Source organism: Erythrolamprus reginae, chromosome 2 (assembly GCF_031021105.1).
Source record: "Erythrolamprus reginae isolate rEryReg1 chromosome 2, rEryReg1.hap1, whole genome shotgun sequence".
Taxonomy (NCBI): Eukaryota; Metazoa; Chordata; class Lepidosauria; order Squamata; family Dipsadidae; genus Erythrolamprus; species Erythrolamprus reginae.
This window is the reverse complement of record NC_091951.1, coordinates 158,988,510-159,011,832: the sequence shown is the minus strand read 5'-3', so window position 1 is coordinate 159,011,832 and position 23,323 is coordinate 158,988,510. Positions and strand designations below refer to the sequence as shown.

Sequence of the window (23,323 nt, the reverse complement as noted above, 5' to 3'; positions counted from 1 at the left end):
ACAGCCCTTAAATTTCTGAAGTAGTACAGTTTATTAATACAACAGTAAGCCTTAAAAAGACCTTTTATCTAGAGCGTAAAATTTATCTCTTCTACTTCTAAGAGACCTAGCATTTAGAATACCAGAGAGATACATTCCACCAAGGAAAACCAAGTTAACACTTACCTTCTCTACCGGGAAATAACCAAAAAAAAAGGAAATGAAAATGTGAAACAATGAAAAAATGCCCCTTACGATGCAGTTTAGGATGACAAAAAATCACATTGCTCAAATAAGCCCCCAGAGATTATACATCAGTTTCTACTTTAACAGATACAGATAATGACATCTTCCATAAGTCAACTCCCATCTCCCATTTCCATTGCCTTCTATTTTCTGGTTGTCAGGGAAACAACATCTTGGAGTTTGGGCTCTTCACCGTTAAGTGCAAAAAATTCCACCAAAACACTTCTTCTCTCTCAGAGAGTTTTGATACTGGAGTTTGCCCTATTTCTTTTTAAAGAGTTGTTTGCAAAATAAATAAACAAGGGAAATGGAAAGAGAGCCAGCCTCCTATTTATAGACATTCAATCTTGTTTCAGAGAAGCAGCACAGATTTATTCCCATAGATGTTTGGGATACCTGTGACCAGAATTTCAAGTTTTCAGTACAATGTAGGATTCCAAAGTTCAGGTAGAAGAGATGATTAAAAGAAACCACAGGAATCTCGGTTTCATCCCCTTGGTGAGAAGAAAAGACGATGGAAATTTTCCCTGCCGCAACTCCAATGTTTGTACTATTTTAGTTATAAAGACTGTATGATTTGATGTTAAAATTGCCAGGGGAAAAACTCTGATTTGTTCCAAGGTACCATGAAGTCATATACTTGCCCTGCAACAAACAAAAGGAAAACAATCAAACTATCAACAAACCACTAATTTTTAAAAAGAGATCCATGGGGGATTCAGAAAATAAAAGATGGCTACCATAATATATTTTCTGGGTAATTGAACAGAAAGTATTATTAATTATGGAATTGCCAAACAGATAAAAGAATAGATAAGGCTGATGAAGGATCAACTTGACTTCTGCAAACATTCTCTCTCTCCAAATATTGTGCTGAAATTAACAGTGTTGTTATGATCAAGATGTTGCAACTATCAAGAGGATAGAATGTCTGGGAAACCAGATGTTAAGATTATGAAGCCAAAACATATTTGACGTAAACTGACCAATGCTGGGGTGGAGGTTGTTGGAAATGTATTTAAACTCTGTTTTTAAATGTATCATTTGTCCTTCTGTGGCTCTTCCAAATGAGCACAGATGGCCAACTTTTACAAAAATCCAAATAAAGCTCTCCTTTGTTTATGGAGTCTCCTGTTGATTCAATCTCACAATCTTCCATCCTTCCAAGATGGCTAAAATGAGGACCTAGATTGTTGGGGGCAATATGCTGGCTCTGTAAATGGCTTAGAGAGGGCTGCAAAGCACTGTAAAATGTATATAAGTCTAAGTATACTATTGCTATAGCCATATTTCAGTGGAAGGGGAATGGCATTCAGCATTTAGTCATGCTGGCCACATGACCATAGAAATATCTTTGGACAACACTGGAGATGAACCAAGACCCCTAGGGTCGGACACAATTATTCAGAGAAACTTTACTTAATTTTTTTTTTAGAAGATAGGGAAAGTATGCTGAGCATGGCTTCTGAAATGCTTTTCAGAGCCTTTCCCAGCTATGAGTATGGGAGAAATCTGTATTTTTTTGGCGGTAATGAAGTATTCTGTTGAGTCTCTGTGTGTGTATGCATGTTTCTACTTTCTTCACAGGTTGCATATCTGTGTGTGGTATGTGAGTGTACACACTCTGTGAAGCACAGGGCAGGCTGCCTACATTTGGAGATGTCAACTAGGAAAAAGAAAGGGGTTTAAAATGGACGAGTCAGCATCATTCTGAATCCCTGTCCAATTGGTGGAAGGTCTTAAGCATAAAACGTATCAGGAAAGACTTAATGAACTCAATCTGTATAGTCTGGAGGACAGAAGGAAAAGGGGGGACATGATTGAAACATTTAAATATGTTAAAGGGTTAAATAAGGTTCAGGAGGGAAGTGTTTTTAATAGGAAAGTGAACACAAGAACAAGGGGACACAATCTGAAGTTAGTTGGGGGAAAGATCAAAAGCAACGTGAGAAAATATTATTTCACTGAAAGAGTAGTAGATCCTTGGAACAAACTTCCAGCAGACGTGGTTGGTAAATCCACAGTAACTGAATTTAAACATGCCTGGGATAAACACACTGTATATCCATTGTAAGATAAAATACAGGAAATAGTATAAGGGCAGACTAGATGGACCATGAGGTCTTTTTCTGCCATCAGTCTTCTATGTTTCTATGTTTCTATTGCCACTCCAGCAGAGATGCATGGAAGGATCTAAGTCAACCTTCAAACCCAACTTTTCTTTTGTTGAGTTCTCCCACCGTATCACATTTGGTTCTGCTCTTTTGAACTGTTTGGGGAAGACTTATTCTGCTGACGGACAGATAGACAGAACACCCTGTCCCATTACATAACTATTTTTCAACGTTCTGTGGGGGTGGTGAGATTAACAATGACAGCGATGAGCTCCAGAAGGATTTTGGCACACTGCTTCTAGCAGGAAAGTATACAAACATTCATATTGCAAATAGACTTCTGAAACAGCAGTCACCACAGAGATCTTGGAGTGATAGTGTAGTGGAGAGCTCAGCGTGCAGCTGCTGGAACTGAAAATAAAACAGCCAATATGTAATATTGTTATATAAATGGGTGATGCAATCCCATTTAGCACACTGTGAATATTTTTCTTTATCACACCTCAAAATGGATATCATAGAGCTGGAATTATACTGAAAAGCTTAAGCAGAACAATCAAAAGCTTGGAGCAGCTGGGGGGGGGAAATAACACAGAGAAGTTGATCAAGAAGAAAGGGGGGGGGAGAAATGAAAAATATTCTGAAATTATGAGGAGCAAATAAGGGAAATACATAAGATAAATTCTTTTCCCTTCTCATGGTATTAGAATCTACAGATAATGTATTGAAATTGAAAGGTGAAAGAACTAGACAAAGAAACTATGTCTTCTCTCAGCTCATGGTCAACTTGTAGTATTGGCTTTCAGAAGTATAGTAATGGCATAAACTTGGGCAGTTTCCCTTTGTCTTTCTTAGAAATATTCCAAAAAAGACAAATCTGAATATTACATATGAGAGAAATTACAAACCTACCGATAGATGACTATCCAAAAGCTACTAAGAACGATTAAAATCAAAATGATGTGAAATAATTTGAACCAGATCTTTAAAGCCGCAAATTAGTGGTCAACAATATAGTTGACAAATAGGCAGTAAAGAAGTTTGGACGGCATCATCATAAACCTATGGAATTTAAATCTGACTCTATAAGATCTAAATATAAGGAAATTAAGAATGAAAATGTAAATTATGTTAACCCATACTTATATATGCAATACGTATTTAGTGATAAGTTACTATATATAAATTGGATGTATTTATAAAAATCACTTCTTATAATTACAATACTAAGTTTGCACCTTTATGATGTGTACCAACTATAGTTCACATTATGGAAATGTTTATTCAATGTTTTATTATGTGTTAATTGTCATGTTTGTTTCCCTTTCCTCCCCCCCCTTTTAAACTTTATATAATCAATAAAAACCATTTAAAATAAAAAATAAGTAAATAAAATAATTAGAGAGATTCATGCAGAGATTCATAATGGTTATTTATGTGTTACTTCAAGTGTGAAGCAATAAAACACTTAGTGCTACTTAGTAGGAAACAAAACTGGAAGGATACTATAGTACTCGTGTCTTGCATAAAGGCAACTTGATGATTCCTGATATTACTCTGGATATATTTTAGTATCTGTTAGTGGCCCTCCCACTAACAGATCTAATTAATTCATAGCTGAACCTTTGTGTACCAGTAATTCATTATAGATAGTCCTTGACTTATAACAGTTCCTTTAATGACCATTTGAAGTTACGGTGGCATTGGAAAAAGTGACATAGGTCTGTTTTCACGCTGTTTTCATGCAGCATCCCCAAAGGTCATGTCATCAAAATTCAGCCCCTTGGCCACAGGCTCATATTTTTGACAGTTGCATGTCATACGACCTCCTTTAGCACCTTCTGACAAGCAAAGACAATGGGGAAGCCAGGTTTACTTAACAACATGTTACTAACTGCAGTGTTTCACTTAACCCTCTGGCAAGAAAGGTCACAAAATGGAGCACATAACAACTGTCTTGTCTAGTAACAGAAATTTGGGGCTCAATTGTGATCTAAAATCTGATTCCTGTCAGAATCCATCAACAGGTAGAGCCAGCTAGCGTTTAATACCAGACTTGCATTTAATTAGTAATAAATCAAAATCAGGTCAGAACTTTTGAACATAATCCTTTAGGATTCATACATATTTTTTTCCCTTCAAAGCATGCACATATTAAAGCCTTAGCATTTTTTACTTCTAGCTGCGTGCAATACATTCTATGATGTTTCCATTAGGCTTTATAGTTGTTGGTATTCTCCCTGTAGTATTCCATTATTCCAGTTGTGTTGTTTTCTTTTCTTTCTATTTGTTATTTTGCTCTGTATTTAAGAAGAAGGGAAGAATTCTTAAGCATATTGTCATAATCTATTCATAAGGAGGAGGATTAGTAAGTGACCAGTGCTGTCATTTCTGAATATATATAGAAATGATTCAACATAACATCATCATTTCTACTATCAAATGTGCACGTCTTTTTTCTTAACCATTACTTGGAAATTCAGGCAATGAGAAGTGATCAAACTAGAGCCAAAGCAGGGCAAAAAAGAAAGATATATATTGAAAATATAGCTTCTCAAGGAAACAGTGAAATTTGCATGCCACCGTAGACAAAGTATTTTATCTTAAACAAAGGGGAGGTGAAAAAAATATGTACATAAACATGTCTAGACAGAAATATTCTAGAAGTGGATTGCCTAGTAGCCAGGAAATGATGGATGGCAATTAATAAAGAAAATGGGAAAACTAGAGTGGACATGTAAGATTGAATAGAGCAGTCTGCAGAAAAAAACACTATACTTCTAGTTGCATTGCTTCTGTTTCAATTGAACGTGTTGCCTGAAAAGGATAGTAATATCTCTCTGTGTGATCTCTCTTTGTGAATTTTACATTTATATCCTACTTGAGGCCAGCCATGACTTCAATAGTATTAGATTATGTTGAAATAGACATATTTATATGTCGGGACTTGGGGAAAAGGTGTTATGTTTGTTTAAATTGTTACCTTTTTTTTGGTTCTCCTTCTGTCTCAGTTAAAATCCCTCTTACCTGTGATTAATTTGCTGTCTTCACTTTGTTGTCTCTTCCCCTCTCTTTTCTTTCTCACTGCACACACGCGATGGCGCATTATGTGCCCACTTGTGTAGAATGTTTTTATTGTTAGGAAAGGAACCCCCTTTCTTTGCATAATCACTTTAGTGTTGAACCAGAAACGTAATGTGTATTTTGTGGGTTTGCTTTTGATTAAAAACTATTTCTTTTAACTTTTACATTGAGCGCTTAAATCACTAACACATTATTGTTCACATTATGACAATACATACCTTTCTTTCTTAAGGATAACATACAAGAAATAACACCCATTTTTACAACCAAAATTTTTAATGTTTACACATTGGAATGTTTAACTGAATTCTGACAGAGACTCCTGCCCCCTGCCCCAAGATCCTTTTATACAACATCCTCTGGTTTCCAGTCAGAACTGACTACTTTTCTTTTTAAGTAGTTTGGGTTTCAGTCCAGGATTCTGTCTCTTTGGAAATTAAGCCCTCTTACCAGGGAAGAATAAAGGGGTAATAAGCATCTCTAGATTTTAGACCACAGTGCAGGGGTGAAATGTTACCGGTTCAGCCTAATTCGGGCGTACCGGTAGCAGAGGCCCGGTGGTTCAGAGAACTGGTAGTGGCAGCAGCATGAGGCTCCGCCCACCCACCTGGAAGCCACCATTTTCTTTTTTAACCCTCTCCACATGCACAAAGCATTTTGCATGTGCGCAGAGGGTGAAAAAATGCACACACAAGCCCTGTACACACAAAGTGTGCACTTCCAAACCGGTAGGAAAGGTAAGTAGATTTCACCGCTGCCACAACGACATGGCTTTCAAGTGCTTTCTGGTATAATTTTTTTTTTCTCCGCCATGAAATAAAACAATATATGGTTATAAACACAACAACAATGCTTAAAATCAATAATATACAAACTTTTCTTTTCTCATTATTCGCTCAATGGAGGGTCTTATCTCTCTTCCCGTATAAAATTTTCTGTTGGTTTTATACAATATTAGCAATTCTTAAAATTCTAAATTAAAAATTTTCCTTCACCGTCTTACTACTAAAGGTTACAACAATGTAAAGAATAATAAAATCTCTTTTATCTAAATTTAATCTTATATCATATAGTTGATTAAAAATTCTACCTCTCTATATGTATCTTTAGTAAAAGAAACTATTCATAATATGTAACCTACATCGTAAAGTAAATTTCTATAAGTTTAAATCTAAACAATAGGTAATTTTTGTGTTATATCATTATATAGTGCTACCACCATTTCTCATCTTTGCCATCTTGTTTGCAAAGCTTAAATCAAATTCACTTGTTTCTATTTTTCCAAAATTAACCAATTACTAATAATACATAATGTATCTCTTAATTTTCTATCAAGTGCTTTCTAGGCCATCTTTAACCCAAGTAATAGACAATGGTGCTGTGGTTACAAAGAGATAAAACCAGAGCAGAGGCATGTGTGGTTCTGGAGAATTGATGCCGGAATACAATGGCCGGTTTGGTGGGCTTGAAATGGGCAGCGAGCTTAGATTTCAAGGCGTCCCAAGCGACGGAGTTTGCCGGCAACGGGTCTGTCAGCATCTGGGCAAGATCGAATATTTCAGAGATGCAATAATTAAGGAAAATGGCTCTCTGCCTGTCGCTTTCTGCGTTTTTCATTCCTGCAGCTTCCAGGAAGATGTCGAATTTTGATATGTAGTTGTCCCAGGTGGATTTTTCTGGGTCAAAGAAGTCCGGAGCTCTTCCAACAGGCAGGTTGTCCATTGTGGGAGATCGTAGGTTCGACCGTCCTTCGTCGCCAGTGAAAAGTCTGAGGCAGTCGGTTCCAAATAGTTTCTTTATTCAGTTCAGCTCTTTCGGAAAGTGACTTCAGCAAGGAACGCGACTGGCTTTACACAGAGCCAGACGCTCCTTTTATACTCTTTAACTTCCCGCCGAAACCCAACTATCAAATCTCAACCAATCACAGACGTTCAACACAAATTCAACTATTTACATTGCTTCATGCATACAGTATTTAACAATAACAGCAAAGACAACATCAAGAGAAAGTTTGAAATTCAAGACATAAGCTGGCATGATGGGAAAGCAAATGTGGAAAAGCGGTTGACGGACTGATTAGGACCATAAATAGCACTTGGCCATGATTCATCTTCACCATATTACATAAGCCTTGATTGCTGCATTTGTCCAACTTGCTAATGCAAAACACAGCAACCATATTGCAACCTGGTGTGATGACTGAACCCAGTTGTTACATGAAATTCAGGAGATTTCTTCATAGCTACTACAGCCCTACAGCCAGCAAAGCACAACTGAACTAAAGAAAAGTCTGCATGGAATTCACCCAGGGATGAAAGTCAGAAGGTTATGAAAGGTTACGGAGAACTGGAAGCTGAAATTTTGAGTAGTTCAAAGGATCCACAAATACCACCTCTGGCTGGTCCCAGAGTGGGATGGGGGTGGAGATTTTGCAGTATCCTTCCCCTGCCATTGCACCAAACCACGTCCACAGAATTGGTAGGGAAATTTTTGAACTTGACTCCTGAATTCACTGATGCCTTGAAATCATGTTCTCATTCTGTCTCCAGGTATAACTGCTAGAGAAAGAGGGTGTGGAAATACTGTGTTGTACTCTTTAACCATGATTACAAGACACTAATGATTATATATCCTGCTTAAACTGTCTTTATTACTTTAGGATAAATTGACACAAATGATTCAGGACATCAGGGGGAGAATCAGATATAACTCATTGCAACTTTTGCATTCAGAACAATTCCTCAGGACGGAACAAAAGAACAACAAAAGCACAAGCCTCAAACACAAGGGAAAGAGGGGGGAACCTCTGGTTTTGGATTAATTTATTTACCTAGTTGGTATGTTAGTAGTATTTTCATTCCAGTCTTTATCCTGGGAGAGTAAGGCAGGATGCTGGAAACATTTTAAAAGCATGATAGCAATTCTACCAAACTTTATCAGTCAAATTACAGAGCAGCGCAATTTTTAAAAATCACAAAAATATAAAAGCAGCAGTGGACACAAACAAATGGCACGGTACTTTTGAAACAAATGACCCTATTAGTAAATTCAGAGAAAGCTACTCCTGTTAGAGTCAGATTTGGTAAGATGGGCAGTTATATAAATTTGATTCATGAATGCAGAAAATACAGTTAGCCTGGTATTAAAAAGATAGCAATGATATATTTATTTCATGATCTTTATGTGGATCTCACTATGTGTACTTGTATATTTCTATGCAATTATTCCTCTTGTTAAGCATCTAATGATGTGAAAAGCAATGATAATTTTGTTGGTCCATTAAAACAAAATCTATGTTTTATAGTATAGGAGAGTCATTTTGATTGTTCTCAGTGAAAGTTTTTCTCTACGAAGGATATTCATTTTTTTCCCTGCTGATAATTATTGAAGTTTCTCATTGATCCACCTTCTCATTAGTTTTTCTTGCTAACCTATAGATTCTTCCATTAGAAGAATCCATATGTCTGGCCTGAAACTCTTGCAGTAATCAATACAGTGAAAAGCCACATGACAATCACTATCAGATGTTCTAATATAACCACAGACATTTTAGAACGATACTTTCGTACATGAATAAATTTACAGTATAGAGATACTGGATCTTTTGAGCAGGGAATAAAGGGCTCTGATTTAAATATATATGAGATTTGGGGGTTGTTTGTAAGCCTATACTAATTATTCATTTTAGAATAATTAGATTGGGAATATAATTAATGTGCTAGCCTACACCCTGATGTGCTGCTAAATGCCTTCTCAAAGCTTTTCTTCCTTATTTATAATGAATCTCTGTTAGAGATTTGAGCCTCAACAATGTTCCCATCAGCACTGACAGGGCAAGCCATTAGTACATTAAAAAGGAGAGCAAACCCCACTCAGGTCTAACACTGAAGAGGTTACTTAGATGGATAGCAAAATGTCAGCAAGCAAACAACCAACCTCCAAGAACACCAAGGACTCTAGAGCAGTGATTTTTCCTCAGGTGCCGAAAGAGCGTCTGTGCGCGGTATCGCACATGACCGAGTGCCTACGCCCATAATTCAATGCCTGGGGAGGGCGAAAACAGCTTCCCCCACTCCACAGAGGCCCTCAAGAGGTTGGAAATGGCTTCTTTCCCAACTTCTGATGGGCCCAGTAGGCTTGTGTTTCGACCTCCTCCAGGCTCCAAACGCTTCCCTGGAGCTAGGGGAGGGCGAAAATGCCCTCCTCCATCCCTCCAGAGGTTCTCTGGAAGCCAAAAACACCATACCATAACCAAAAATCAGCTGGCTGGAACACACATGCACATTGGAGCCTAGCTAGGGCAATGGCTCATGTGCCAGAAGATATGGCTCTGTGTGCCACCTGTGGCACCCATGCCAGAGGTTCGCTGTCACTGATCTATAGTCTCAGTTTTGTCCAGTCATCTTCCATCTATGTCCTTCAACAGTGTTACACCCTTAACTTTGAAAACTCAAAGTTTGGAAGTTGAGCTATGGCCACCAAACCTCCACCTCCTCCTCCTCCTTTTCCTCCTCCTCCTTCTTAAAAGGACGTCCAGTTACCATGACTCAAGCTCCAGACAACTCTACTTGGATGACTGAGAATCTTCATTGATTTTCTGGCTAGAAATTCTGGTGAAGTCCTCTGGGAGATATGTTCCACTGTTCTCTGTTCTCCTCTTTTATGCTCTTTCTTTCCTTCCACTTCTCTCTGCTTTGAGCTTTCTCGGCTCTTATTTTTACAATTACTGATGCTGGTTACATGTTGTAACTTCCTCACTTCTCTTTCCGTACAGATCCTTGTAAACTGAACAGGCATAAGCAGGTCTATGCGTGCGTATCTACATGCAGGTGTTATAATTTCATTTCATTCTAATGAAAAGAGTCATAATAATCAATATCCTTCTAATTAAACAGGGCAGTTTCTCACCATTACAATGACACAACAGTGAAGTTATTTGATTGTCATGATGAGGTTTGGAGTTGGGAAATCTTTAAAAATGCCTTCTTTAATATGCATTAAAAAGAGGCACCCACAAGGGTCGAAACAGAAGAGATGGCAGCCACAAATCATGTGTCCAAACCTCATCCCTTTTTTTTACATGCTTTGTGCAGTCTTGAGCAGGCTACATCAAAGTGAATTATAACTCTCCAATGGCAGCAGCGAGCAGTCTGATCTTGGGTCTACATTTCGCTTTTGGGTAATTTTGCACAGCATCAACCCAGCTAAACATGCTTAAATTTTACATTATTCTGTAGAAAATTAGTTCAGACTTCTGGGAAGATTCACCTCACCCGATACCTAAGAGGTCAGTAAGGGGTGTGCATAAGCGCACCAGTGTGTCTACCGTCCCTGTTAATTGTTCTCTCTTATCAATACCCATCTTATGTGAAATAGTCGGAGGCAAGAGTCGGTAACCAAAGGCTTTATTCAGGGTGTAGAAACAGCGTACCGAGATGAGGAACTGAGGCCATAACAAATGACAGAGTTTATATACTCACGCCGACTAAGGTAACAACCAATCGGGTGACAGAGCTTTTGCCGCCCTCGCTTCCGACGAATAACTTAACCAATCACAGCATCCTGGGTTCACCAATTACAACTAATCTCCAAGCTTACTTCCCCAATCTCTGGGCAGGACATAATATTATGTATATAAAAAATGTTATATCTATGGATATCACAAATACGGGCTTGAGATTAATCTGATGTATGCTAGTGGTGCAGAAGGAAAGAGGGAAAGAAGAGACTATCAGGAAAACAGAGGAATGTCACGAAGAGAGAAAGAATGCTCCACACAGTTTGAGATTTGGCTCTGTCTGATAAACCAAGTGTTATTGCTCTAATCCCCGTCCATCCTTTGTTTCAATGCAGCCTGCCAAATTGCTTCCTCCAAGGATCATGGTCCTTCCATGCTACCTGCTATTTTTGCTCGTGCCAGGTAACAATCACCTCATCACTTGCCCGTATAGTTTTTCTGAAAGCCTACAACAAAAACACTTGCAGATAATCTTGTCTCATTCTCACATTGCAACTGATAATTGGTATTTTATGAAGCCAGATGGAATGCGCTCCCTAGGTGACCACCCTCCCTGCCCATCCCCAGAACCCCGAATCCTAACATGACATCAGGATGGTGCCAGCAAGGATTCTGTCCAAAAGCAACTTCTTTTCTGGCTTGTTACTCCAAAGTCGTACTACCCCAGGCTCCCTTCGAATTATTTATTGAGCTTTGGCAGGCTATCAAGGCTTACAAAATTAGTCTCAAAGCCAAAATATTTGGTGCCACGGATCTTGCCAGCTGACTGATGAAACACTGTTATTGCACTGTTCTATTCCATTTAATTTTTTTTTTTTTTTTGCTCCAGACTCCTGGCTTTTGATGAAAGAAGGATTTTTCCCTCTCATGCACACTCTTTCTCCCCAGCAATCATTTACACTTATTTCCCCTGTGCATTATCCAAGCTCTCTGAGCATCCACAAACATGTTCAAATCTTCACTGTGACACTTTGTTTCTGTTAGAAATGAATTGCAGAAGCAGGGATTTACGAGACCCTCAGTTTCAGGTCACAGCTAGAGGCATGAACCTGCTTTAACCTCTCTTTATCTATGCATCCTCAGCTCCAAAGATATATTCCATATTAGGAGAAATACATAGAAACATAGAAGATGGACGGCAGAAAAAGACCTCATGATCCATCTAGTCTGCCCTTATACTATTTCCTGTATTTTTATCTTAGGATGGATATATGTTTATCCCAGGCATGTTTAAATTGAGTTACTGTGGATTTACCAACCACATCTGCTGGAAGTTTGTTCCAAGGATCTACTACTCTTTCAGTAAAATAATATTTTCTCATGTTGCTTTTGATCTTTCCCCCAACTAACTTCAGATTGTGTCCCCTTGTTCTTGTGTTCATTTTCCTATTAAAAACACTTCCCTCCTGAACCTTATTTAACCCTTTGACATATTGAAATGTTTCGATCTTGTCCCCCCTTTTCCTTCTGTCCTCCAGACTATACAGATTGAGTTCATTAAGTCTTTCCTGATACGTTTTATGCTTAAGACCTTCCACCATTCTTGTAGCCCGTCTTTACCTTCGTACAGCTACCACACAAATAGCAAGCAACTCAATAAATGTTTACCTTGTTCTGCATACCCTTTTGCCAGACTGCCACCATTCTTGAAATAAGCGTTACCTTCTCAGTGGGTAGTCAAAACATTTCCAGAAGCATCTGGACTCCATAATTACTTGCCTTGACTACTTTAGAATAGATCCTTTACAAAATTCACCTTTTTCCTGGAAACTTTATTTATTCTCCTAAGTCCTTGTGTTCAACTGCAATAATGTCTGAGGTTCATCGCCTAATTAAAATGGAAATTATTTAGGAGATTTTTAATTTAATTATTATTTTTATTCTACTGAGGAAGCTCATGCAATGAAGTTTGAAAGAAGCAAAATCTTTGTGGGTGGTTCACACACAATGGAGGATGGGGTGCAAAATTTTAATAAAATCAGGAGGTTGTGAGAAGTGTTTCTAGCAACATGCTGGTGGGGGAATATCTGTAGGCCAAAGAAAATGGAGTCGAGATACAAATAAAGACAGGTCACATGGAGATTACAGTATGGCCTGGAGTAACTAAGGGAGCCAAATATTTTTTAAGAAAATAGTGTAAATTACTTGTTTACATCTGCTTCAGGATATCAGTTTCTTTCTTTACTTGACAAATCCATAGTCATTACTCCGTTGGTACACTCTTGAACAGACATGTTTCCTGAAAGTAGGGAGAAAATGTTAGTACAATTATAATACAAAGTTTGACATTTGTGGGCCCCCCAGAGCTCAGGAATGACTAAGTTGCAAGGCTCGAAGAAGGGGATAAATAAGTTAAAAGAACCAGGAAAAAAAATTCAGTGCCATAAGGTGTGAACAGCAAGTAGGGGGGGAAATCCAGAGAATGACAGCAGCTGGACCATTATTTCACTGAGGATAACACCTGCAACCTGAGAAGAAAGGCCAAAAGTACCTATAGGCCATCAAGGTCAGGTTTGGGCAGATCTAACTCTTTGCCTTGGCCATCCATATCTAAAAATGAGCATTTTCACATTTGCAACCTGGGATAGAAATCTGTTCTTAGATTGAGAAAAATGAACAAGAATTGGAGAGGGACCTGGTTTTCTTTTTCTTAATTAGTAAACGCTGAAGCAGTTTTGATCATTAAACATCAATTTTTCTTACAGAAATGGAACATTATTTTCATTTTTAAATTAAATACTGTGACGGAATGCCATAATATGATTTTGGCTTTTTTTTTTTTTTTAAATGATTTCGCTTTAAGCCAGAAACTCATTCCACTAATGACAAGTTACCTTCCAGTCCTAACTTGCATGGCATTTATTATGCAACATGAAAGGTATCAAGAGGATCTGGGGAGAGAGAGAAGCTGGAAGAATTGTGCCTATCATACTGCTATGATGACACATTTCAAGTTTCTTTGGGGAGGGGAGAGATTCAAATGGAAAACTTTTTTAAAACTTTGGCTAATTAGGAGAAGTTAGTTGAAATGTTGAATGCTGGCATTATGACAGGTTCGTCTCTCCTCTCTTCCTCTCTCCTGCCTGATTTTGCCATTGACACAGTACTCCTGGTCCTTGGGGGATGAAGGCCTGCCAAAATGTCCAAAAAGCATGAGCTTTTGGAGGACAATAACGAACAAGCTGAGCTTACAAAACAAAACTCTGAAAATGAACAAACCAGGCTTTATTAGAACAGATGCATTATAGACAGAGGAGATACCAGTATATATACAGAGATAAATTATAGAAAGATGAGAGGGGGGAGGTAGAAGGAAAGAGGGGGGGATAGACAGAGGGAGAGGAAGATGAGAGAGGGTGAGATGAGAGAAAGATGATAGTGATAGAGATGATAAAGCAAGAGATAGGTATTGAGATGATAGAAATATAGCATGAGATGGATGGATGGGTGGATGGGGATATAGATAGATAGATAGATAGATAGATAGATAGATAGATAGATAGATAGATAGAAATAGATAGAAGATAGATAGATAGATAGATAGATACATAGATAGAAATAGATAGAAGATAGATAGATAGATAGATAGATAGATGATAGATAGATAGATAGATAGATAGAAAGAAATAGATAGTAGATAGATAGAAAGAGATAGATAGTAGATAGATAGATAGATAGATAGATAGATAGATAGATAGATAGATAGATAGGCAGATAGACAAGGGAGGGAGGGAGAGAGAGAGATGTGTCTCCTTCCTACCCCGAGAGCTGCTTGTTGCCTCCTTGTCATGGCGGAGGGAGGAGGGTTATTCATGGGGGGTGGGGGGATAAGTAAAAAACTCCGGGAGTGTCTGCCTAATTCCTAATCCCAACAGATCACCCAAATTCTGAAGTTCATCCAACTGCCTGGCTATCAACCGGCAGGAAGATGCTGGAGGTGAGTGACCATTTTAGTGGCAAGAGCAAAGGCAATGGGCATGTACTTTACCAAACAGATCAGATGGATAGAGAAGATGAAGCGATTGATGATACACTGGCCATGATCAGGATCAAATGACCCTTCACATGTTACTGAGGAAGACCTGAGGATGTTTTCGGAATGCTAAGGGGATTGCTGATGTGGTTAGGTTAAAGCCCTAAGGGCATCCAATTGCTGATCTTGCCATGCACGAAAATAAAATCCAAAGCTTCAAAGAGAATTACATGGAAGGTATGAAGCGTAAACATGGTAAAGTTCAAAACAATGAAAGGTGAAATGAATTGACTAATGTTGACATCTTAGGCATCAAAAAATGGAAATGGAGTCTCAAATAATATCAATCAAAAGAAAACAAAAAGCAGAGAAAGAACCACTATTTCTTTCACTGCCGGGGAGGATATAGTTAAGTCAAACAATACAATCCTTTAATATGTTGGTTATCCAAGTTTATGCTCCAAATACGGATACACACCCACACACAAAAAAAGAGGAAAATGGCAAGTTTTGTGGCCAATTTCAATCTGAAATAGACAACATCCAAGCAGGATATGCTGGAGAAAGGAATGCCAAGGCTGGAAATAGTACAGAGCATAACATAATTGGACTGAATGCTCTAGGAAGAGAAATAAACTAGGAGTACAATTCATCATTTTCTGTCAATCTGCAGGTGAATTAATTGCTATCACATTCTTTAGACATCTCAAGCTATAATATCAAAGTCATAGCTTCACACTCTCATTCAGATACACTACAGATATAATAGAATAATGCAAGCCTGATTATGCCTTACTTCTTCCCATTGTTATATTCATGATTTAAAGGATGAAACGTTTAGATATACATTCTTATTTTTGACTTAAACCATATTTTCTTCTTTGTTGGTTTGATAACAGATCACTCCTCTCTACATCAAGGTCATCCTCTTGATACTCCACACTTGGTCAGGGGTTAATTATGGAATAGATTATGATTGCTCATGTGTCAACTCTGGTCAAGCTAAAAACAAAGGTTTTCACAAAATGTTTGTCATTTTCAAGCAGAACCTCAGTAATCGCTTTGAGGTCCTGAACCACACTGACAGACACTCAGATGAACTATGGAATACGATCACAGTTTTTAAGGATGAACATGAAAAGAGACTGTCAAATACCAAGAAAGAGAAGAAAGCAATCTGTATTTCAGAACATATGGTGGAAATTGCTGAGAATGGAAGAAAAACTAAAAGCCCAAAAGACTAATATCTTAGGAAAGAACTTAACAAAGAATTTCAGAGAGCTGTAGAAAAGAATGAAGGACAGCATTGCAATGACTTCTGTAAAGACATCAAGGATGGAAACAGACACACACAAAATAAGGAAAGTCTTCCTAAAGAGATTTCAAAATCAAAGTGATTAGAGGAGACAGTAATTGTTCAAAAAGAAAAAGAAAACCAGAAATGGAAAGAATATAATTTTATTTATTTATTTATTAAATTTGTATGCCGCCCCTCTCCGCAGACTCGGGGCAGCTCACAACAGTAACAGAAAACAATATATAATACAAATTCAATAATTAGAAAGCTAAAAACCCATAATTTAAAAAAAAAACATGCACACAACATACCATACATAAACAGTATAGGCCTGGGGAAGATATTTCAGTTCCCCCATGCCTGATGGCAGAGGTGGGTTTTAAGAAGTTTGCAGAAGGCAAGGAGGGTGGGGGAAGTTCTAATCTCAGGGGGAAGCTGGTTCCAGAGGGTAGGGGCTGCCACAGAGAAGGCTCTTCCCTTGGGACCCGCCAAATGACAATGTTTAGTCGACGGGACCCGGAGAAGGCCAACTCTGTGGGACCTAATCGGTCGCTGGGATTCGTGCGGCAGAAGGCGGTCCCAGAGATATTCTGGTCCGATGCCATGAAGGGCTTTATAGGTCAAGACCAACACTTTGAATTGTGACCGGAAATTGATCAGCAACCAATGCAGAATGCGGAGTGTTGGTGTAACAAGGGCATATATTTCTATGTTTCTATACTTTGAGAAGCCCATGATTGCTCTCACAGCTGCATTCTGCACGATCTGAAGTTTCCGAACACTTTTCAAAGGTAGCCCCATGTAGAGAGCATTACAGTAGTCGAATCTTGAGGTGATGAGGGCATGAGTGACAGCTGAAAGATGATTCTCTAATGTGAACTGTGGATCGAGGAGGACGCCCAAGTTGCGGACCCTCTCTGAGGAGATCAATAATTCCCCCCCAGTGTTATGGATGGACAGATGGAATTGTCCTTGGGAGGGAAAACCCACAGCCACTCCGTCTTATCCGGGTTGAGTTTGAGTCTGTTGACACCCATAATGAAATATTGTATAGTACACATGTCAACATTCAAGGCACTTTAGAAGATATTCTTTATTTACAAGAACCTCAAATACTCAAAAGTAAAATTTCACCAGAACAATGGTCATTAATTTTGGGTAGGATGACTGACCCCTCCCTTTTGAGCCTTGGTGGTGCAGTGGTTAGATTGCAGTACTGCAAGCTACTTCTGCTGATCACCAGCTGCCAGCCGTTTGGCAGATCGAATCTCAGTAGGCTCAAGGTTGACTCAGCCTCCCATCCTTCCAAGGTGGGTAAAATGAGGACCCAGATTGTTGGGGGCAATATGCTGACTCTGTAAACCACTTAGAGAGGGCTGTAAAGCATTGTGAAGCGGTATGAGTCTAAATGCTATTGCTATTGCTATTCTTCTTTTTTGTTCCTTTGGATCTGTTTGTTTTAGGGAGGATATTGTATTTGTTGCTGCTGCTGCCGTTGCAATTCTAAAATGTTTTCAACGATTTTAACCACCTAAAGTTGCTGGGAGCCAGGTGGCATATAAATTTAATAAATTATTATTAAACCATTTCGGAAGACTACAGGAAATTAATCTATAAATGAGACAGTCCAGATAGAACATCACAAAACATAGAGACATAGAAACATAGAAGTCTGATGGCAGAAAAAGACCTCATGGTCCATCTAGTCTGCCCTTATACTATTTCCTGTATTTTATCTTACAATGGATATATGTTTATCCCAGGCATGTTTAAATTCAGTTACTGTGGATTTACCAACCACGTCTGCTGGAAGTTTGTTCCAAGGATCTACTACTCTTTCAGTGAAATAATATTTTCTCACGTTGCTTTTGATCTTTCCTCCAACTAACTTCAGATTGTGTCCCCTTGTTCTTGTGTTCACTTTCCTATTAAAATCACTTCCCTCCTGAACCTTATTTAACCCTTTAACATATTTAAATGTTTCGATCATGTCCCCCCTTTTCCTTCTGTCCTCCAGACTATACAGATTGAGTTCATTAAGTCTTTCCTGATACGTTTTATGCTTAAGACCTTCCACCATTCTTGTAGCCCGTCTTTGGACCCGTTCAATTTTGTCAATATCTTTTTGTAGGTGAGGTCTCCAGAACTGGACACAGTATTCCAAATGTGGTCTCACTAGCGCTCTATATAAGGGGATCCCAATCTCCCTCTTCCTGCTTGTTATACCTCTAGCTATGCGGCCAAGCATCCTACTTGCTTTTCCTACTGCCCGACCACATGCTGCTTCTAGATCAGCAGATAAGTGAGACAAGGTTATATACAGTACTCTCCTCTTTTTGTTATACATGCTGAATATATAGTGAGGGAGGCTAGATTGAAACAAAACCAGCATGGTTTTTGGCCTGGATGAAACAATTACCCTGTGCTAGGTTGGTGACACTACCCTGATAGATGGAATTGCAAATGATCTGCAATCTCTATTAATGAAAGCCAAGGAAGCACAGGGAAAAAGGGAACTATAATTAAATATAAAGAGCAAACTAAAAGCAACAGGTACCACAATCAGTTTTAAGAACTGACAATTGAATTGATGGATTGCCTCTGCTTATTAGAAATTGCTATTAATAGTAAAAGAACCAGTAGTCAAGAAACACCCTGCAGACTAGCACTTAGTGGGGTATAACTGATGTTCTTGGGAAAGACATTCAGGTGCTGTATTCTGTCTATACCTATAAGGATCAAAATTGTGGCAGGTTTTCCCTCTCATACTCTATGAATATAAAAGCTGGACATAGAAGAAACAAGGAGCGGGATAGGAAAAATATTGTTGCTTTGTACTATAGAATAGAATAGAATAGAATAGAATTTTATTGGCCAAGTGTGATTGGACATACAAGGAATTTGTCTTGGTGCAGATGCTCTCAATGTACATAAAAGAAAAAGATACATTTGTCAAGAATCATGTGGCACAACACTTAATGATTGTCATAGGGGTCAAATAAGCAATGAAGAAACAATCAATATTAATAAAAATCTTAGGATACAAGCAACAAGTTACAGTCATACAGTCCTAAGTGGGAGGAAAAGGATGATAGGAATGATGAGAAAAAACTAGTAGAATAGAAGTGCAGATTTAGTAAAAAGTCTGACAGTGTTGAGGGAATTATTTAGTATTGGAAAAAGATGTTTGTAAATATTATAGATCTTCAAGAACACAAACAACCTGACCATGTAACAAGTCAATCCAGTGTTTTCAAACTATTATATTTTGGGCACCAAATTCAAGGAACCAATACCTTTGAGAAGTCTGTACTGCTGAAAAAGGTTGTAAGAAATGAGGAGAAGAAGAGGATAAACAGCAGTAAAGTATATCTAAAATGTCAGGTTGGGGAATATAGGTGATCCACGCTTAACAACCTTGGTTTAGTGACTGTACAAAATTATGGTGCTGAATTAAGGAAGTTACAAGCCATACCTGAAGTTATGTATAGCCATTGCAGAGCAACCTGATAAAAATTAGGGTGCTTGGCAGCACACATGCTATTACCAGCCTTCCTCTCCCCCCATCTTCCCACCCCCTCTAAACTTGACTGCCCTGCATGTGGTAGCACTCAGTCGCAGCACCAGGCCAGGGCCCAAAGTAGAGACCCAGGGCCTTTAACAGTCTCAGGAGCTGTCCCTACTCCAGGCCTCTACCTCAGCCTTTCGTTGACCGTTCGCAGTTACAACATCATTGAAAAAAGTGACTTATGACCATTTTACACACTTATTTATTTTTATTTGTATTTATTTATTTTGTCCAAACAACAATGAAGATTACAGAGGATATACTCTTAGTAAGTATATCAATGAAAGAATAGAAGAGAAGATATAGGCGTAAAATATATCAATGAAAGAATAGAAGAGAAGATATAGGCGTAAAATATATCAATGAAAGAATAGAAAAAGAGATATAAGAATAGAAGAAAAGATATAGGAGATATAGGAGAGACAATAGCACAGGGGACAGAAGGTAAGTGTTATTCACTTACCTTCCCTACCTGTTTGCAAAGGTGAGCACGTATGCGCGTGCCTTCCACGCATGTGCTGTGTTCGTGTGTGTGGCTAGCATGCATTCATGTAGCTTTGAATCGGTCGCTACTACTGGTCACAGTTGTAGCATCCCCATGGTCACATGGTCACTTGGCAACCGACTCATTATTTATGACAGTTGCATTGTCCTGGAGTCATTTGATCCTCTTTTGCAACCATCTGACAAGCAAAGTCAACGGAGAAGAAAGATTCATTTAATAATTGGGTGATTAACTTAACAACTGCAATGATTCACTTAAAAGCTGTTGCAAAACTCAGTTAACAAATGTCTCACTTAACAACATAAATTTTGGGCTCAATTATGGTCATAAGTCAAGGATTACCTGTATAGATAAAAGGTTTGAAGAATGTAGCCAAAGAGGACAAGGTTATAAGTCAAAGAGGTGGAAAGATATTGGCAAACATTTTTTTAAATATTTGGAAGTGCACGCAAGAGTTAAATAAGAAACCCTTATTTAAATAAAAGCAATGAAATTATTTGGAATGAAACTGAAATTGGGGAAGTGATGAAAGATGCATTTAAGGGATTTGTACCGGAAAGAATGTGATATGTTAAAGAATAGAATTGCATCAAATGCAATAAAAGTTAGTGTCCAAGAAAATAAAAATGAAAAAGAAGTCGCAAATGCTGCGAGAATATTGAAAAATGGGAAGTCTACAGTGTAAATGATTTAGCTGGAGAAATCCTAAAATGCGGCTATGTAACAAGTTTAATGCATGTTCAAAGATTGCATATGGGCCTTATGATTGGAAAAATACATTTCCCTCTGCAAAGGGAATGGTGGTGAGAACGAATGGAAAAATTATAAACCAATTTATTTGTTAAAAGTGCCTGCAAAGAGATTTGGCAAAATTCTGATTGGAGCTGTATCAGTGAGCAAAACTGAGAAGTGCAGTATGGCTCAATAATCTTTCTGTTATTCTGAATTGTGTGAATACCATGCGAAAGTTAACTGTGCTTTTATTGACTTAGAGAAACAACATCATAAACTGTTTTGAACATTTGGGGACTTAAAGAGTGGTGGTTTAATGCATTAGAGTGATATATGGGCTTCCCTAGCTATGCCCATGATACACCAACACTCCGCAGTCTGCATTGGTTGCCGATCAGTTTCCGGTCACAATTCAAAGTGTTGGTTATGACCTATAAAGCCCTTCATGGCATCGGACCAGAATATCTCTGGGACCGCCTTCTGCCGCATGAATCCCAGCGACCAGTTAGATCCCACAGAGTTGGCCTTCTCCGGGTCCTGTCGACAAAACAATGTCATTTGGCGGGACCCAGGGGAAGAACCTTCTCTGTGGTGGCCCCGACCAGTGTTCCCTCTAATTTTTTTTCCGGTGTAGGCGGAAAAGTATAGTGCTTGAGCGGCAGTCCCTTCGGGACTGGGCGGCATAGAAGTAAAAATAAATAAATAAATAGATAAATAAGAAAAAAATTCCTTCTTTTTTATTAAAAGAAATTAATAATAAAACAAAACCAAAATCTATTACTATTAGAACTAAAACAACCAGCAAAACCAAAGACACAACTATTAATAAATCCATGTTTTAAAATCTTCATTTCTTAAATATTTATTATAGTATTAATAATCTAATAATACTATGAAAATCTATCTGAACACCAATGCATCAATTAATATATTTCCATATTTACTTTGCTATAATTTCATTCAATATTTCCAAGCTCAAATAATTTTCAGGCACTTAGCATTTACTATTATTAATTCTTGTCAATCTTCTACATTTTCAAGTATATTTTAAATACATAATGCAAAGTCATAAAATCATACAGTGCATATCATAAACCCCTTATTTATCATATGTATCTTCCATTAATTTTAACTATGTAATTCTATATAGTTGTATAATTCTAATCCAATTTTACGAATTAATACATCCTAATATTAAACAACACCTAAATATATCTTTTACCATCATTCCATAGTCAATCCATATTTAATAATCAATCATCCCTCCTCAAATTTCTACCACTGTGTCTTTTTCCTGTGTGGAGAACAAGTTGCCTGCAGGTCTCTCCCCCCCCCCCCCTCTCTCAAGCAGCTCCAACGATCTCCAGCTGGCGTTCAAGCCACCGGCTGCTAGGTAAAAAAGTGTTGGTTATGACCTATAAAGCCCTTTATGGCACCGGGCCAGAATATCTCAGGGACCTCCTTCTGCCGCACGAATCCCAGCGACCAGTTAGGTCCCACAGAGTGGGTCTTCTCCGGGTCCCGTCAACCAAACAATGTCGCTTGGCAGGACCCAGAGGAAGAGCCTTCTCTGTGGCGGCCCCGACCCTCTGGAACCAACTCCCCACAGAGATTAGAATTGCCCCCACCCTCCTTGCCTTTCGCAAGCTGCTTAACACCCACCTCTGCTGCCAGGCATGGGGGAACTAAGATACACTTTCCCCCTAGGCCTTCACAATTTTATGTATGGTATGTTTGTATGTATGATTGGTCTTTATATAATGGGTTTTTAACTGCTTTTTTAGTATTGGATTTTGTTGTACTGTTTTACTGCTGTTGTTAGCCTCCCCGAGTCTGCGGAGAGGGGCGGCATACAAATCCAATTAATAATAATAATAATAATAATAATAATAATAATAATAATAATAATAAAAAAACCAAGACTCACAGATAGCTGGCGGTCTGGTTACAGACAGTGGGCGGGCCGGATGCGGCCTGTGGGCCGCACTTTGCCCAGGTCTGTTTTAGAGGTTGACCCAGACATATACATGAAGACTGTTCTCTATTGTGGCAACTGCCTTAATGATCCCTTACTGTTAGCAGCAGACATCCCCAGCCAGTTCTGCAGTGTATTTGTACAAACAATTTCAAGCCTGTTGCCAGATTTTCTTGCTTCCTGCTCCTTATTTCTCTTTCATCATTGCACTATTTCCTTCTCTGGGCTACCCTGGAGACAAGCTAACCACAATGCCTCCTTTTAATATTTGCACCAAACAAACTGCATAGTACGTGCTCTCCTTTTCTAATAATTGGAGGGGGAGATGTAAA

General features: G+C 38.4%; 1 long non-coding RNA gene across 1 annotated transcript; it reads right to left on the bottom strand.

Moving 5' to 3' along the window:
• Positions 1–573: 573 nt before the first annotated feature.
• On the bottom strand, positions 574–23,045 carry LOC139158646 (uncharacterized). Its single transcript, XR_011557727.1, has 3 exons — positions 22,944–23,045; positions 13,087–13,180; positions 574–870 (listed from the first exon to the last, which is right to left on the bottom strand). It is a non-coding gene; the product is annotated as an uncharacterized lncRNA (long non-coding RNA).
• Positions 23,046–23,323: the final 278 nt, after the last annotated feature.